General features: G+C 37.6%; 1 protein-coding gene across 7 annotated transcripts in view; it reads left to right on the top strand.

Annotated features, from left to right (window-relative positions):
• The window catches only part of CASK (peripheral plasma membrane protein CASK), a 458,844-nt gene that overhangs the window by 112,681 nt on the left and 329,500 nt on the right, over positions 1-16,663 (top strand). The gene's annotated exons all lie outside the window — the stretch shown is intronic.

Raw genomic sequence — 16,663 nt, 5'->3', positions numbered from 1 at the left:
CCCCGAGTCCAAGCGAAATCTGAAATAACGTTACTGATTTAACGGATCCAAATTATTGAAGCTAGTGATGTAGAAGACATTTACATACGAGGGTCAATCAAAATATTCATGGAATTTCGTTGTAACTATTTATTACTACAATATAGATACACATTCACTTAATTGCCTGTAAAATAGGTTCCTTGAGAACGCACACATTTGTTCCCCCCTCCTGCCATTGCTGGAAACAACGCTTAAAGTTCCGCTTTTGGTATCTTCCGAATTTCGGATGTCGCGTTGGTTTTGGATGTCTTCTAAGGTGGCAAAACGATTCTCTTTGCGGACCTTTTTTTATCTTGGGGAAGAGCCAGAAATTCGCTGATGCTAAATCCGGTGAGTAGGGTGGCTGGTAGAGGAGGAGAATGTTCTTTTCTACGAGACATCCAAATCAACGCGACGGCTGAACTTCGGAACATGTCAAAACAGGACTTCCAGCGTTGTTTCCAGCAATGGCAGGAGCGGTGCAACAAATGTGTGTGTGTTCTCAAGGAGCCTATTTTGAAGGCGATTAAGTGAATGTGTTCTCAAGAAGCCTATTTTGAAGGCGATTAAGTGAATGTGTTCTCTAGGAGCCTATTTTGAAGGCGATTAAGTGAATGTGTTCTCAAGGAGCCTATTTTGAAGGCGATTAAGTGACTGTGGTCTCAAGGAGCCTATTTTGAAGGCGATTAAGTGAATGTGTTCTCAGGGAGCCTATCTTGAAGGCGATTAAGTGAATGTGTTCTCAAGAAGCCTATCTTGAAGGCGATAAAGTGAATGTGTTCTCAAAGAGCCTATTTTGAAGGCGATTAAGTGAATGTGTTCTCAAGGAGCCTATTTTGAAGGCGATTAAGTGAATGCGTACCTATATTGTGGTAATAAATAGTTACAACGAAATTCCTGGAACGTTTTGACTGCTTCTCGTATTTCTTATTCTAACAATTGCTCTCCCTACTTGGGTAGAGGTTAGTATGCGTGTTTAGTGCACCTTGTCAAAGGGTACAATTTTCGCTGGAAAAGAATTGAACTCATTACGGTGGGGAAAACGGTGACTCAGTGGTAGAGCGCTTACCCGTGGGTGCCTGGGATTCTTGGTTCGATACCCTGCCTAGTAAGTTTGTGGTGGACAACACCGTATCCTTGGATTTTCTCGGGATACTCCCGTTTCCTCTCATCTTCTCATTCCACCATTTTTTCCGTTATCATTCACTTGCCTTAACTGTCCGTCTCCCTTAGCCTAATGGACATAAATGTGTAACGTTAAACTGTAAAATTTCGTTTCAGTTGTATTACTGTGGTTCGGATTCAACATTAACCCCTTGAAACCCAGCCCTGTAGATAGAGCAGAGCACTACGGCCATGCTAAAACGGAGAGTATTAGACAACCAATAATGGAAACAAATCATCGACCTTATTAGTTGTTAATACCATAATTGTTTTAAAATTATTGTAATTAACATTTGGGTCTCCTGTAATCCAGTGGCTAAACTGTTTGACTAATGTTCGCGTGGTCCTGGGTTCAAATCCAAGCAGAGCACCCCCAATCCTTTTGCATTCGTAATAACTAACATTGTTCAATTCTTCACCAGATACAAATAAAGCGGTATTCAGAAACAAATAAACACAAGTTAAAGTGTGTAATCATAATCTCTATTAAATATCTGAGTAAAATGTGAAGCTAATATGAACTACTTGTGGTATTCTTCTAAATGTTCGAGGCTGCATAACGATCATGCTTTGCTCATTGCTTGCAAAAGTCACGTGCTCTAATGATGTCATAGCCACAATTAGACTTCGATCCTCTCCGATCAGAATCATTCGTACGTTTTCGTGTCCATTAGCATGCAAAAATATTTCCTCTTCTGCCTTTGGAACCAGCTACGTACGGACCGTACGTAGTGGTAGGGAAGAATGCAGGCTCGATTAGGCACGGGCACTGCGTAGTGGTAGTCAAGCGGTTAAACAGTAGGTCTGGTGTGTCATGTAGTCTCTGTGCTGAAAAGGGAACTGTAAGTTCCTTAACCTGCTCAGCTTTCTTGTTTGTTGGGCGTACGAGAATTTGATAAGCAAAATAACCATCATGGGGCTTTGAGCTGACAATTACTGGTCTACTGACATTAACGTATGATTACAGATAACAAATAAGATAATTGCTTACAGCATTTATTATAATATTTGTTTATGAGAAGGTAACGTTTAAACAAAATCCAAAGAACATAAAGATTGAGCGTTGGAGAAAAGAAATAATTAAGCGAAAAGGGGTTGGAAGAATGAAGAAAAAAAGTTTGACCAGAAACAAAGAAACGAAACAGCTGCTTTAACTAAAGTAATTAAGAAGTTCTTCTTAGGGTAGAAAGAAGGAACTAAAAGACCCCTCCTCTAAAGGAAAAAAAAAAGAGTCTCACATAATTTCCTTCTTGGAATTTGATCTTTACTCTGAGTGTGTGCGGGCTGGCGTTATCTTGCCGAAGCAAGTTAAAAGGGATGAAGTGCAGTGGATCGTAACAGACTACTACTACTACTATCATCACTACAACTATTATTAGTAGTAGTTCTACTACTGCTACTACTAAGGACAGACAGAAAAAGGAGCTTTGGCGAATTAAAAAGGAAGGAAGCAGACTATAAAAGAGGGTAGATAAGTGGATAAGTTTTATAAGAAGTAAGAGAAAAGTTTTCGTACGAAAGGGGGGAAAAGAATCCTTTGTCTGCAGAATCAAAATGAAAGACTTTCGTTTGTCTGGTAGTCACCGTTAACTGGTGAGTTTGGCAGAAAATAAAAGGGAAGAAACAGTGATCAAAGGACGGAACACTATACCATCAGCAGACATGTCGGACAAAAGAAGAAATAAGTGGACAACAAAGAAGGGAGAGACGAAGAGGAAACTATGAGAAAAAGTAATTTTTGCGAAGGGAGCAACAACAGCTCAAATGGTCAATGGAAATACGTATTGAAATCGGAAGCTACAAAAGCAATATAGGAAATGCTTTTCTGATCGACTATATCTAATATATAAATAAGGCTGAACTAATCAGAGGTTTGTGCATGCCAGCTTTATCTATTTAAATAAATCTGAAGTAATCAGAGGTTTGTGCACGGCAGATTTATCTTTTTAAACAAAATTGAAGTAATCAGAGGTTTCTGTATACCAACTTTATCTACATAAATAAAAACTGAAGTAATCAGAGATTTTATATATCAGATTTATTTATATAAATACCGGTAACTAAAGTGATCACACGTTTGTGCATACAAACTTAATCCATACAAATAAAACGGAGGTTTATGCACGGCAGCTTTATCTTTTTAAACAAAATTGAAGTAATCAGAGGTTTCTGTATACCAATTTTATCTACATAAATAAAAACTGAAGTAATTGGAGATTTTATATACCAGATTTATCTATATAAATAATTAAAGTGATCGCACGTTTGTGCATACAAACTTAATCTATATAAATAAAACTGAAGTAGTCACAGGTTTGTACACATCTCTTTCATGTATTTAAACAAAACTGAAGTAATCAGAGATTTTGTACATGATTTATCTATATAAATAATTAAAGTGATCACAGGTTTGTGCATACAAACTTCATCTACACAAATAAAACTGGAGTCAGAAGATTGTACATACTTGTTTCATCTATGTAAATGAAACTGAAGAGTGTACGGCTTGTGTAGTAACTCGATGGCCTATGGAACCCGGAGTTCATAAAAGCTCTCCACTGACTTTTGTCCTTACTCAACAGGATCCAGTTTCTACTTGGCATTCCTGCATAAAATTAAAGGCATCCTGTAACGGAAATATAATGTGATTTGAAATTCATACTAAATATATGAATGGTCGTTGCATTTTGAAAATGTAATTTGGCGTTCCTGGACCTCTGCCAAGTCTTTCGTCACCAAATACCTTAATTTGTAAGTATTGAAGAAAATTTACGGGAAGCATTCCATTTAATTAAATCAACCGTCTTTTTTTCAATCCATTAATTTTATGGTAATGTTTGCTAACTTTAATTTTTCAAGGTGTATTTAGTGTTGAATATTCAGATTATATTAATCTAAAGAAGCCCTTGGATTTCTCCATAATACAGTAATTATGAAAATAGGTTTTAGTAATATAGATTCTGATATATTTCTGAGAAGGCAATGAAATGCCGTTTCTTAGTTAAATTAAGCATACACATCACAGATCGAGAAATAAATTTAAAAACATTTGATAAATTTTATTAAAGCGCAAATAAGATATTTTCACTGGTACTTTTGTTCTAGTTTTTGTATTGCTTCTCCTCTAGTCTTAGTAGGATGATTCAGTGCGTCTGTCTTTGATACGAGTGGTCCCGATTCGTGCTATAGATGTAAACTGTGTTCTATTCAACCACTACCAGAAACCAGTTTTGAAGCTATTATAATAAGAGGCCTAATTACTGCGAAATTAAAATATCACTAATTTTACAGTAATTGTGTGATATCTTCAAATAGATAAAAGATAATCGAAATGTGGAACAAAAGCGCCCTAGACAATATTATTTTGCATCATTATCACAAGTCACCTAGTAGTAGTCCGTTTGCAGCCATTTAAAAACAGGAAAATAAATGCCGATTTTCTAAATAGCTGGAAATTGAAAGCAGATAAGTGAGTCATGATAACGATATCTCATGTAAAATAATATTGTCTAGCGAGCTCTTGTTCCACATTTCGATTATCTTTTATCTATTTGAAGATATCACATAATTACCGTAAAATTAACAGTATTTTAATTTCGCCTGTGGATGGGGCATCTTAAGAAGTAGCAAACTTCGATTTAGAAAGCCAGAAATGCGGCAACAAGAGTCAACATGTTTACAACAATCATTTGGCTGGCAAAACATTCTCGTGTCCAGAGGTCTTCAGGGACTTGAAGACCAAGGTATAATATTTTATATCTTCTCACGCTTTAAATTGAGCCATCTCGTTTGTGCTTAGTATAATTGTTTTCTCAGTTTATCCAACTTTAATGTAATACTAGACCAGTAGTATGCACAAGAAAAGCTTTCGGGGTTTATTCCTTCTCCTTGAGCGAGATGAAGTACAAAAGTAAACATTTACCGTATTAGGACATAGCGTCAACTATTTGATGACGAAAGGGCGTATCTCAAACTCTCACTTTTTCAGACATAAAGAAGGAAATATAATTCCATAGAGGAGAAAAAGTTAAATATGAAATAATTGATCACGTATTCGATATAAGTATTATCTAGAATAGGTAACGAGCTATTACGTATTGAACTGCTTTTGTGACTACGGAATTATTGTTTCTTTCTTTATGTGTGAAAAAGTGAGATTTTTAGATACGCCCCTTCGTCTAATACAAACACTTCAAATTATGATATAATTATATACTATACTTGTTTAAGCTCTCGCCTTCGGTGCTAGCGGTCTCGGGTTCGATTCCCGTTGGGGCTACTCGGTCGAAAAAGTGTAGAAAGCTTTTCAGGCCAGCCACCCTGAATGAGTTTTCAATGTGATTTCCTCATTCATACCAGGTAAATGCCGGGGTAGTATCTAACATATAAGAAAGACCCAGACCGCTTCCTTCCTTCACAAATTCTTTCTTTCTTCCCTTTCCCCTGATAGTTTGCTCGCCGAGGGACGTCATCCCACAAACATGACGGGCTAAATAAATAGCCATAGATGCCAAAAGCCCAGAAATATCAATCCTAAATCTTGTTTAACAGGATAATGATTGATGTAGCATGGGAATTCATTCTTTCATTTTATAAAATCAATCTAGTTCTATCATTTTTTTTTTCAAAATGTAGGTGGAAGTATTTTACAATTTCGAGTGAAGAATAATACCCGTTCAAGACTACTAGTGACTTGAAGTATTGGACACCTTCCACTTTGGACCCTTCCGAACAAAAATTTCTGGATATAGGCCTAGGTCAGGGTAAATATATAAAGGAGTTTTGATAAACCAAGCTTCTTAAAAATAATTCGAAAGTCTTGATTTTACGAAATAATACCCTTGTCAAGTACATCCTTGTAGAATGAATCACGCAGAATAGTCAAGACTAAAGATAGGCTAGTGGGAGCTGGATTCACGTTAAGTTAAACAGATCCACGTCTCATATATTCTTGGTATTAAAATGGATTTAGGCCGCTTGTATTAACTGTGGTGGTAGCCATTTGGCTAACTGTATGTCTGAAACTAAAGAAGCAAGAATACCAGCCAGCGTGTTTAGTCATCTCCCCTACAGCTAACGTCCAATACTAAACCCACTCAACAATTCACAACCAGCAGCAACACTATGTCTACCACATATGCCAGGAAATTACAGCAGTTCACTCTAACCACAATCAAAAACGCCGCATTGAAAGAAACCACCTGCAGAAGAACCAGAGGAGCAACCGCAGGCAGAGATGATCACAGCCTCGTCCATCACGGAAGTCCTTCAGCCACTCAACGGCCTCAACCTCAAGAACCTTCTAGATAAGATTAAAACTAGACTCTCCATTGCATCTAACTAAGCATAACAAAACTAACTATAACCAAGGTAAGTAAATGTATAATAAATGAATGATTGCATGTAGAAACATTGGTAGAGGAAAAACAATGGGAACGAGCGAGAAAATTCGGAGAAAATCTACAGACTTGATGTTCTCCGTAATAAGTTCACAGAAATTGAAATCAAATCATTATCATCATCATCATCATAGGTATTCTGCTATTATTGGCCAGTCACTTGCTGCTACTGACAAGCTTCCGTGGTCCGCAGCCTTCCGCTAACCTCTCCATCTTCACGTACGATTTCTCTGTTTCGATATCGTCCATTAATTGTAGTCTCCTTCGCCCTCTCCCTCTCTTTCCTTCCACCATACCCTTTAACACGTTCCTCATGATACATTTCCTTCTTAGCCAATGTCCCAACAGTTTCTCTTCCTCTTCTTAATAATATCTAAAATTGCTGTTGTTTCACCCACCATTTCTAACACCCTCTCATTCCTTTTGAACTCGACCCAGCTAATTCTCCACATCCACATTCGAAAGATTCCAGTTGTTTTTCATCACTTTTGCGTAATGTCCATCTTTCCATCATATACAGTACAATAATCCGCAGGAAGCGCTTTATAAATCTTTTTCTCAACTCTTTATTCAAGGTCCCACAAAATAGTATTTTTTTTTTCTAAGGGCTTCTTTCGCCATTCCTATCCTTGCTTTTATTTCGTGTTCACACTTCATATCATCACTAATAATGCTACCTAGATATCGAAAACTAGTCATCTGTTCTATTTTCTCCCCTCCTACTTCTATATTTCGCATCGACTGCTTCGTTCTAATCACCGTGATTTTTGTCCTTCTAACATTTATTTTCATCTCATATTCTTCACAATCCTTCCTCAAGTTTTCTAACATGTTACTGATTTTCTCTTCAGATTCTGCAACAAACGCCATATCATGTGCAAACCGTAAACACCTAATCATTCTAAATCCTACTGAAATGCCATCTTCATTTTGTAGACTATTTTTCACTATCTCTTCTAGATAGATATTAAATAATGTAGGCGAGAAATAGCATCCCGTCAAACTTCCCTTCTAATCGTAAAATCAAATCAAATATTTATTCAAATTAAGTATTTATGTTATAAGAAATAGATGATCTAGCCGAGTGCTTCCAACGACCTTCAACGATTGGGCACAGTTCACTGATACACGTCATGTTTTCGCCTCCACGACCACAACCACAGTTACTACTCCAATCAATATTAATAAGAATGTAGAGAACTTGTTCACTTCAACTTTGACCTTACCACAATTATCCGGAAAATGTATAGGCCTATGTTACAAATGAGAGAGAATGTGCATTTGAATCAAAGCCACAGACATCGAATATTTGATTCAAAAAGAAATTGCCTTTCGAGATGATTTTTGCTTTACTATATGGGAGCATTGCTATTTATCTAGCTGTTTGAAATGACATAAATATACCTTTGAAGTTAAATGACCTAAGAATTACTGGGCAAAAGTTTAACTTATATGTTGTTAAAGGTCTTGTCTGTCTTAAAATATGAATAATATCAGCTCTAGCCAGGCATAAAAGTGGATCTAAAAGGTAGGGGAACGGTATATAGTGGCATGACGTCTTGCCGTCCCCCTGCTTATCTTTGCCCATTATATTTTCATAGGAACTGGAGGAATGTCATACATATTTTTTGAAGGTGAGGGGACGGCATCCACCCGCGTTACCCGCACTTTTACCCCTGGCTCTTGCACATTTCACTGTCACTCTTCACGCAGAAATCAATTTTTAGAAGATAAACTAGAAACTGTCACACTATGTTTGACCATAATAAAGCTGTGATCATTGTTCGATTTGATTTGATTTTTACAGTCCCTTTCAGCACCCAGGTTATATGAAACGTGGGATCCGAACCACGTAAGCTCCTGTCGGGAATCGAACCCTGGTATCCCACGCCAAAGACTCCTACACTAACCACTTAACCACGAGTGAGCTCCATCATTATTCGAAATCGCAGGCTTTTATTTGTACGAGGGTGATTCAGAAAGTAATGCCTCCAAGGTGATACCTTTATTTGTGTTTGACAGATAGCACGTATACAGGTATCAGTAGAAAGCCTAAAATGTCAGCTACAAATGCTGGCATCATTTTTCAACGTAGTTCCCATTACGGGTAATACATTGCGTCAACACGAAACAAGGTTTTTCATACCGTCGGCGAAGAATTGTAGTGGCTGCGGGTGACACCATTATCGAACTACTGCTTCCACCGTCGCGTCACACTGTAGCGTTGACCTTTAAGGTGATCCCTAAGTTTGGGAAAGAACCAAAAGTCGTAGAGTGCAAGATCTGAACTATAGGCAGGATAAGACAGTGTCAACATTTTGCCAACACATGCAACAACTTTGAATTTTTTTGGGGGGGGGCGGTGGAGAGGACGTGTGGCGGCACGCTATAGACTGACAGCTTCGTTTCCGGGTCGTGATGGTGTAGCCACGACTCATCGCCGGCGATGATTGTTCCTGGGTGGACAACCTTCCGCAGTCAGAAATTCAAATGACAGCCCGCTGTTTCAACCGGATGTCACCACTGAATGCCATGAATTGCTCTATTACTCTGGAACGAGAAGAGATAGGAAGGTAAAACAAGTTATATTCTATAGCTTAAACACCAGTGCATTAATGATAAACAGTTCAGAATATTCGCAGTACTATTGGTCAAGTAATGAACTTGGAGGTATTAATTTCTGAAGCACCCACGTATTTTTTTTCAAGTCTCAACCACTTTAAGTTAAATTCATTAAATTAACATCACAAGAAACTTTTTTTTTTTATTCAGTGACCTAGATACATGATTATTAGTTGCTTAACTTATTGACTATCACAGGTTATTTTCTCCCAGCTCCAGTGCTTAATATTTCATTACCAAATGTATTCTTTCTTTGAGAATTTAAGTTCATTTTCTAGTTTCTGGCTCAGGATTAATGTTTTTTTTATATTGTTACTGGTTTTAATTAAAATAAGACGTAACGATGGTACAGCTTACATAACTAATGTCCAGCAGTATTAACCCTGCGTTAGGCGCGTACTTTTGGGTTGCGCCATTAGGTGACACCTGTCACCCACCTATTAAAATGTAACTAGAATAAGTAAAATCATCTTTAAATGACGCTTCTCACATTTATTAGATTAAATGTTAATCACAGGTTATACCTGTAGTTTTGGTAGTAAATAGTTTTCTACTGAATATAACAGACTTTTGTTTCGTGACTACTAGACTGATTCCAAGCATGTTACATAAATGTCTTTGAGATGTTCTCCACTCATCTACCTCTTACATTACAAGCACCCCTGCCTTATAGTTTTGTCTCTTCCTCTTCCACAAGCATGTCGACATCCTCTGGAGCATGATGGCTTCTTAACATTGACCATTTCTTCTTCCTCAATACCAAGTAACAGTCGCTCTCCCCTCTCTTTCTAATTTCAAGTGTAATTTGGGGAATACAGCATATTCGTTGTATCTGAGATTTCATCATTTCCCTCCCAATATTATCCAAAAAGAACTCCTTCGTGGTAATTAAGGTGAACTGGTGTTAAATTTCAGGATACAAAGTGCATTAATTGCTCATATTTTTAGAAGATCAAAATATTACACCAAGGACCATCTCGTTCCGGCTCAGTGTTGCGGTCACTTGCACTCACGTGATAAATTTCATAATTACTTTCAACAGAACACAGCTTCGACTCTTCCTCTTCCTCCTCAAGCCACTGCAGAACAACATTCGTATATTTTCTCATCTCAGTCTTCCGGCGTTTTGCATTCTAGTTGTTACGTACATAGGCGCATGGTTGACAATTGTCATCCAAACACGCTGCTGCAGAAATAACTTATTTCTTACAAACTGTACACAGAAAACGGAAGTGAACTGCTGCCGCCATAACAAACATCAACAACTAACGTTAAGCTGCTAAAAGGCGCGATTTCGAATACTAACGCACAGCGTTGCAAATTTGAGATAAACATCACTGGGTGACACCTGTCATCCACGCGCCTAATCTAGGGTTAAAATATATTTTTCATGTAGGACCTATACTACGTTCTTCTTTCACAGCTCATAAGAAGTTATGGCCACTACACTGTTCTTAGTTTAGTGATAAGTGGTCTTTACGTCTTCTATTATTGTCCTTTTTGGGCTCACAAGGCTAGAATTTGCTACTTCTTAATCAAGTTACACACAGCCATACAAAAACATTTTCTGACTTTGTGAAAACCATGAAACGTGTAAATTCGTTGAAATTTCAAATTCTGTTTCTCTTGTCGTCGCGAATTCTGGCAAGGAATTTGAAGCTTAAAATATATTCATGCCTGATCTGTATGGTTGTGAAACATGGTCACTTACTCGGAAGGAAGAACATAGATTGAAAATATTTGAGAATAAGATCCTAAGACGAATATTCGGACCCAAGAAGAACGGGAATGGAGAATGGCGGAAACTTCATAACGAGGAACTACATAATTTATATGGTTTACCCAACATTGTAAGGGTCGTCAAGTCTAGGAGGCTTAGGTGGGCAGTTCATGTAGCTAGAATGGAAGAAAGTAGAAACGTTTTCAAAGTCTTGAAAGGAAGACCAATCGGAAAACGACCATTAGGAAGACCTAGGCGCAGATGGGAGGACAATATTAAGATGGATCTCGCAGAGATAGGAATACAAAGTAGAAACTGGATCCAATTGGCTAAGGATAGAAGTCAGTGGAGAGCTTTTGTGAACGCGGCACTGAACCTCCGAGTTCCATAGACCATAGAGCTAGTTAGTTTGTTACTTTCTTGAGGCGGATCACAAAATCTTTTTGACTCTTGATTGTTTGATTGATTTCTGTTTACGTTCTTCACACTTGATTGGCTCATTGATTTTTAGAGATATTTAAGTCTTTCACCGTGATTTAGGAGGAAGAAGAAGTCTATTTTATGGGTCATTGAAGAAAAGGAGCCGAGAAAAAGACTCATAAAATGCTCCATGTTTAGTATTGTACTGTACGGAGAAAAACAAGAACATTAAGCAATTTGAAAAGATGAGAAGCTTTCGAAATGTGGGTGTGAAGAAGAATGAAGGGAATTAGCTGGGTGGAGCGGAAGATGAATAATAGAGTGTTAGAAATGGTGGGAAAGAAAGAACAATTTTAGTTGTGATTGAGAAGAGGAAGAGAAACTGGTTGGGACGTTAACTAAGAATAACTGTATCATGAAACACGGGCTAGAGGGTATGGTGGCAGGAACGTTAGGGAGAGAGTGAAGAAGGCTATAATTTATAGATGGTATCGAAACAGAATAATCGTACGTTAAGGCGAGCAGGTTAGCTGAAGGCTGTGGAATATGGACGGTTTTTCTAAATTTAGATTTCTTTTGTTATTCAAGATGGAAAGTGTTGAAGAGAGACGCTGCATAAGGCAGAAGGCTCGAACATTTCTTCCAAAAATTTAAGTTAAGTTCGTTCTTTAAGGAAATGAACACTAGTGCAGATATTATATATACTGTGTGGTTTATTTTATATATTCAGTGATAATCAGCGATTAGTAACGTACAATAAAATGCTAAAAGCAAGTGTTGGAAGTTTCCACTGTCAGATTACAATCCATTACCAGATAAGTCAAGTTAATCGCGAACATTTAAGAAAATACAATTATTTGGAATCTAATCCACACCGGACCTCAGACATAAAAGGAACGGACTATAGCTACAAATCTATGGAGAAGGATTCTTATTGACAGTAGATTTTTAAAAAATAGACTGAGTGGTACAGCGTGCATCTCTGATGCATGGGGTACTTCGTTCGATCTCAGCTTGTGCCAAGTGAATTTTGTGGTGGACTAACATCGTATGCATGGGTTTTCTCGGGGTTCTCCCGTTTCCTCGCGCTTCATTCCATCATTTCATTCATTTCTCATCATCATCCCTAGTAGCAAGAAAACTTTCAGCCAGTTGGCTTTTGGCTTTCTACGCTTGCATTTGAAACGCATGCTTTCATACAATCTGCCTTTTGTTGTACTTGCAAGTGATGCTTTAAACCCTACGCAGAGCGTTATAGCATCACTGGTCGTTCATTGGCTATTGACTGTTGACTTGACTTGTAAAACGCTTCCCTCAAGCTTGAATAGAACACTGAATGCAAGGTTGCCCCATGTAACTTCGTTACTGGAATCTAGCTTGTAGCATGCGTACAAGTTTTCCAATCAAGCTGGATGCAAGCTTGGCCGACTTGCAATTCAAGCTTACAGCAAGCAGTTTGCAAGTTGTCTCTGCTGCTAGGGTTTAGCCTAGCCGCCATAAATTTGGGACGTAGAACTTAAAGATTTCATTTCAACTGGCTATCTAAAAACAATCATAAAGATACAATCATCATCATAATAATAAAATGAAATATGGCCAATAATATGAAACATATTCCCTTCACTTTGCTACTGTACTTTCACAGAAATGTATTCGGCGAAGTCAGCAGGGCCACATAATTTTTCTAGCCACGGGTTCCAGATGGGTTAATCCGGTCCTGGTTTGGACTTTAATGCACCTTTTCAGCACCGAGCCTCTATGAGACATGGAACTTTAGCTTAATGTAAGAATGGGACTGTATAAGTTTCCATTGGGAATAGAACTAGAGTCTTCAGTTCCAAAGACTATGTTACTAGGGGTGTTCGATAAGGCTGAGGACCTATCGAACTTCGGGAGTGAAAATTTATCGAGTTGTCATCGGTTACTCGAAACCGTTCGAGTATTTGAAATTATCGAAGTTTCGGGTATTATCGAAATTTCGAGTATTATCGAAGTATCGGGTATTATCGAAATTTCGGGTATTATCGACATTTCGAATATTATCGAAGTTTCGGGTATTATCAAAAGTAGTGATGAACAGTTCGGTTCCTTCACCTCTCCAATGATTTATTCTTGCAGCCAAACTAGTCAAACAAATTTTTTCATCTGATAAGTTATTGCGAAGTTGTATTTGCTGCTTTCAAACAATTTGAGATTCTCGAACAGTTCGAGTGTCTCGAAGTAGTCTAATGTTTCTTACATTTCGAGTGCCTCGAACACTTCGAGAGTCCCGAACACTTCGAGAGACTCGATCATTTCGAGAGTCTCGATCATTTTGGGAGTCTCGATCATTTCGAGAGTCTCGAACATTTCGAGAGTCTCGAAAGTTCGATAATTCGATAAAATTAAAATTCTTTATCGATGAAACGGTTTTGAAATTTTATCGAATTGTTATCGATTACTCGATTATCGGAACAGTCCTATATGTTACCATATAGTCACAATGAAACCCGGACGTTAAAAAAAAAAAACTATCAGCGACGTCTAACATCCAGTGACCCGTTCCGAAAAGTCTCGAAAGGAACATACAAACAAACAATCAAAACGAAAGAAAGAAAACAAAATGAGATTTCTGTGAAAATGCTTTATTCCAAGAGTTGAAATGTTCAATCAATTTTAGTGCATTGCTTTTACAGGCTGTAAAGCTGCCCGCAAATGAACCCTGGGAGTTGTTCACTCCAGGAAGAGAAAAGAGGGCAGAAATGAAAGAAAGATCAGTTTCTGGAAGATTTCCAGAAAGTTATATCACACAGAACTGGAAATGTTATACTTTCTATCCTTTCTAGTCTCTCTATACCAAAAGAGATAACCCTCCTTTTGAGGCTGATTTCCAGACACCTCCCCCCCATTTTTTTTTCCTTTCCTCGTATGCTATCGCGCATTGTGTACCAGAGATTCCTGTTGGCTTTGAAATTGGTTTGAACTAGTGTAGCTGTTGACTTTCTATTTTTCTTTTTTTCTTTCTTTTTCTTTTTTTCTTTTTTTCTTGCCGTCTCCCGCCGCAAAGCCTTTCCTTTATAGGCTGGTCACTGCAGATAACATACGTGGTATCCTCCGTTTGCTACTGCTAACCAATAAGGGTAAGAGACGTGACGTATGTAAATGTACACTACAGAATAGAACCACAACGATTGGTTATTGGGTCGTTCAGCTGGACAAACGTGTTTTCTTTTTTTTATTATTTGATCAAAAGTTTCCTTTCCGTTTTTTGTATTCCAGAAGGGGGAGAAAAATGCTTACCGAAAGAATACCTTCACAATAACAACACTTAGAAAACATATACAAGAATGGAAGATTTTTTGACAGTGTTGCCAGAGATTTAAAAGTTACAGTGGGATACCTAGAGCCAGTGGCAAATCTAGCCAGAGGCCCAGGCCTCCACAGTTTTCTGAGTGACAAAAATAATTTAAGTTATTATTTATATATTTTTAATGTTTATAGCAAACTCTTGATATAGCTATCACAGTCTGGGTTCTGGCTGCCCCCTAGTTTTAACTTTCTAGATCCGCCACTGTCTAGAACACAGTTTAATGGAAATCAATATGAACTTATCAAATTTAGCTAAGCAGCATAGATTTAAAAAACGTGTTTATTCACAGTCTTCTAGATGTTCACTCTTCTCTTGAGATTGCTGATGGAGGCAGCAGCATGAATACAGCATTTTTTAATGATGAGTCTTAAGAAATGAAATGTCTGGAGATGAAGGAAATCTATGTTTATTTTGCCAAAGTTGGGTCCATTATTAATGTGAGAATAAGAGGCATTCCATCTTCATTTCATATGTTTCAAGGTACAACATGTATGGAGGGATATGTTCACTTATCATTAATAGATCTGTTGAAGAAAATTCCTATTTGAAGTTTTAAAAGGATGTTATACAGGGTGTTTCAGAACAACGTCGACAACGTTTGGGAGGTGATTCCTGACACCAAGATAACACAAAAAGTATAGATAAACCTGGGTGCACAAGATAACACAAAAAGTATAGATAAACCTTTCGGAGCTATAGCCTGGCGAAAACATGAAAAATAAACTTTAAAGATCCCAGCTCCGAAAGTATGAGACCTACCGTAGACCGGTCAAGATTTCACTTAAAAACTAATATGTGCCCTATCCAAAAATCCATGTTTCAGAATCCTGCGGTACTCACGCAACAATTTTTATAGAGGGAGTTTGATTACGGGCGTATAATTAGAAGTACTCACCAACTGCCTCTATAAAAACTGTTGACGAAGCACCGCAGGATTCTGAAACATGGATATTTTGATAGGGCACATACTAGTTCCTAAGTGAAGTCTTGACCCGACTATTCTAGGTTCCATAGTATTATAGGTATGAAGCTTTAAAATTCATTTTTCATGTTTTCGGCAGCTTATAACAACTCCGAAAGAAAGCATTTGTGCACTGAGATTGGTCTATACTTTTTGTCTTATCTTGGTGTCAGGAATCACCTTCCAAATATTGTCGGTGTTGTTTTGAAACACACTGTATATTTACTTTGAACATTCATACATATAAAAAATTAATAAAAATCATACCTTGCATTCATAAAGAATGTAAAAACTGTTTGATGTATTGATATATAATAATTTGAAATAAAATATCAGATTTTTTAAGGTTTTGCTGCGGATGTTTGATTTTAAAAGTCTGGCAACATTGATTGTGGCCAACAAAATAAGGAAGCAATAGAAACAAAGAAAGAGAAAAATAGAAGCAATAGAGGAAATGACCCAATTGCGGACGTGCTGATGCGTCGTTTGGATGTGAGTTTTTGACTGTTATCTTGGAATTGAAGACGGCGAGGGAAGCAAGCAAAAACAGAATCCTACGACATCAAAGAAACGTCAAGCAGCAAGATAACAAACTTCATAATGAACCATACTTTATTTTTGGCATTGTTCCCTATTTTTTGATGCATTGCTCTGCTCTTTGTTGTAGAGCTAGGAGTTTTATTTGTTTGTGGTCATAAGTGAGGGAGAGGATGGAAGAAATTTACCAATCTTCCTTCCTTCCAGGGGCACACCCACGGGAGGGGGGTCTACTAGGTCTGAACTCCCCCGCCAAAACTTCCCAACTCGACATACATTTGTACACTTTGTTAATAAATCTATATTTGTTTAACCCTTTCACTACCAATGAGGGTACTTTGTGCCCACTACGATGTTTTTTTTTTACTCTTCTAATCGTTTCTTTAAAATTGTAAAAAAAATGTTATTGCTCAACATACTTAGCTAAAGGGTATGTATACCTTACGGTATTCCAAATTGAACTTTAGTGT

This window comes from Thermobia domestica, chromosome 4 (assembly GCF_964235325.1).
Source record: "Thermobia domestica chromosome 4, izTheDome1.hap1.1, whole genome shotgun sequence".
NCBI lineage: Eukaryota > Metazoa > Arthropoda > Insecta > Zygentoma > Lepismatidae > Thermobia > Thermobia domestica.
The sequence above is the reverse complement of the archived record's forward strand: the minus strand, read 5'-3'. Positions and strand labels throughout refer to the sequence as shown.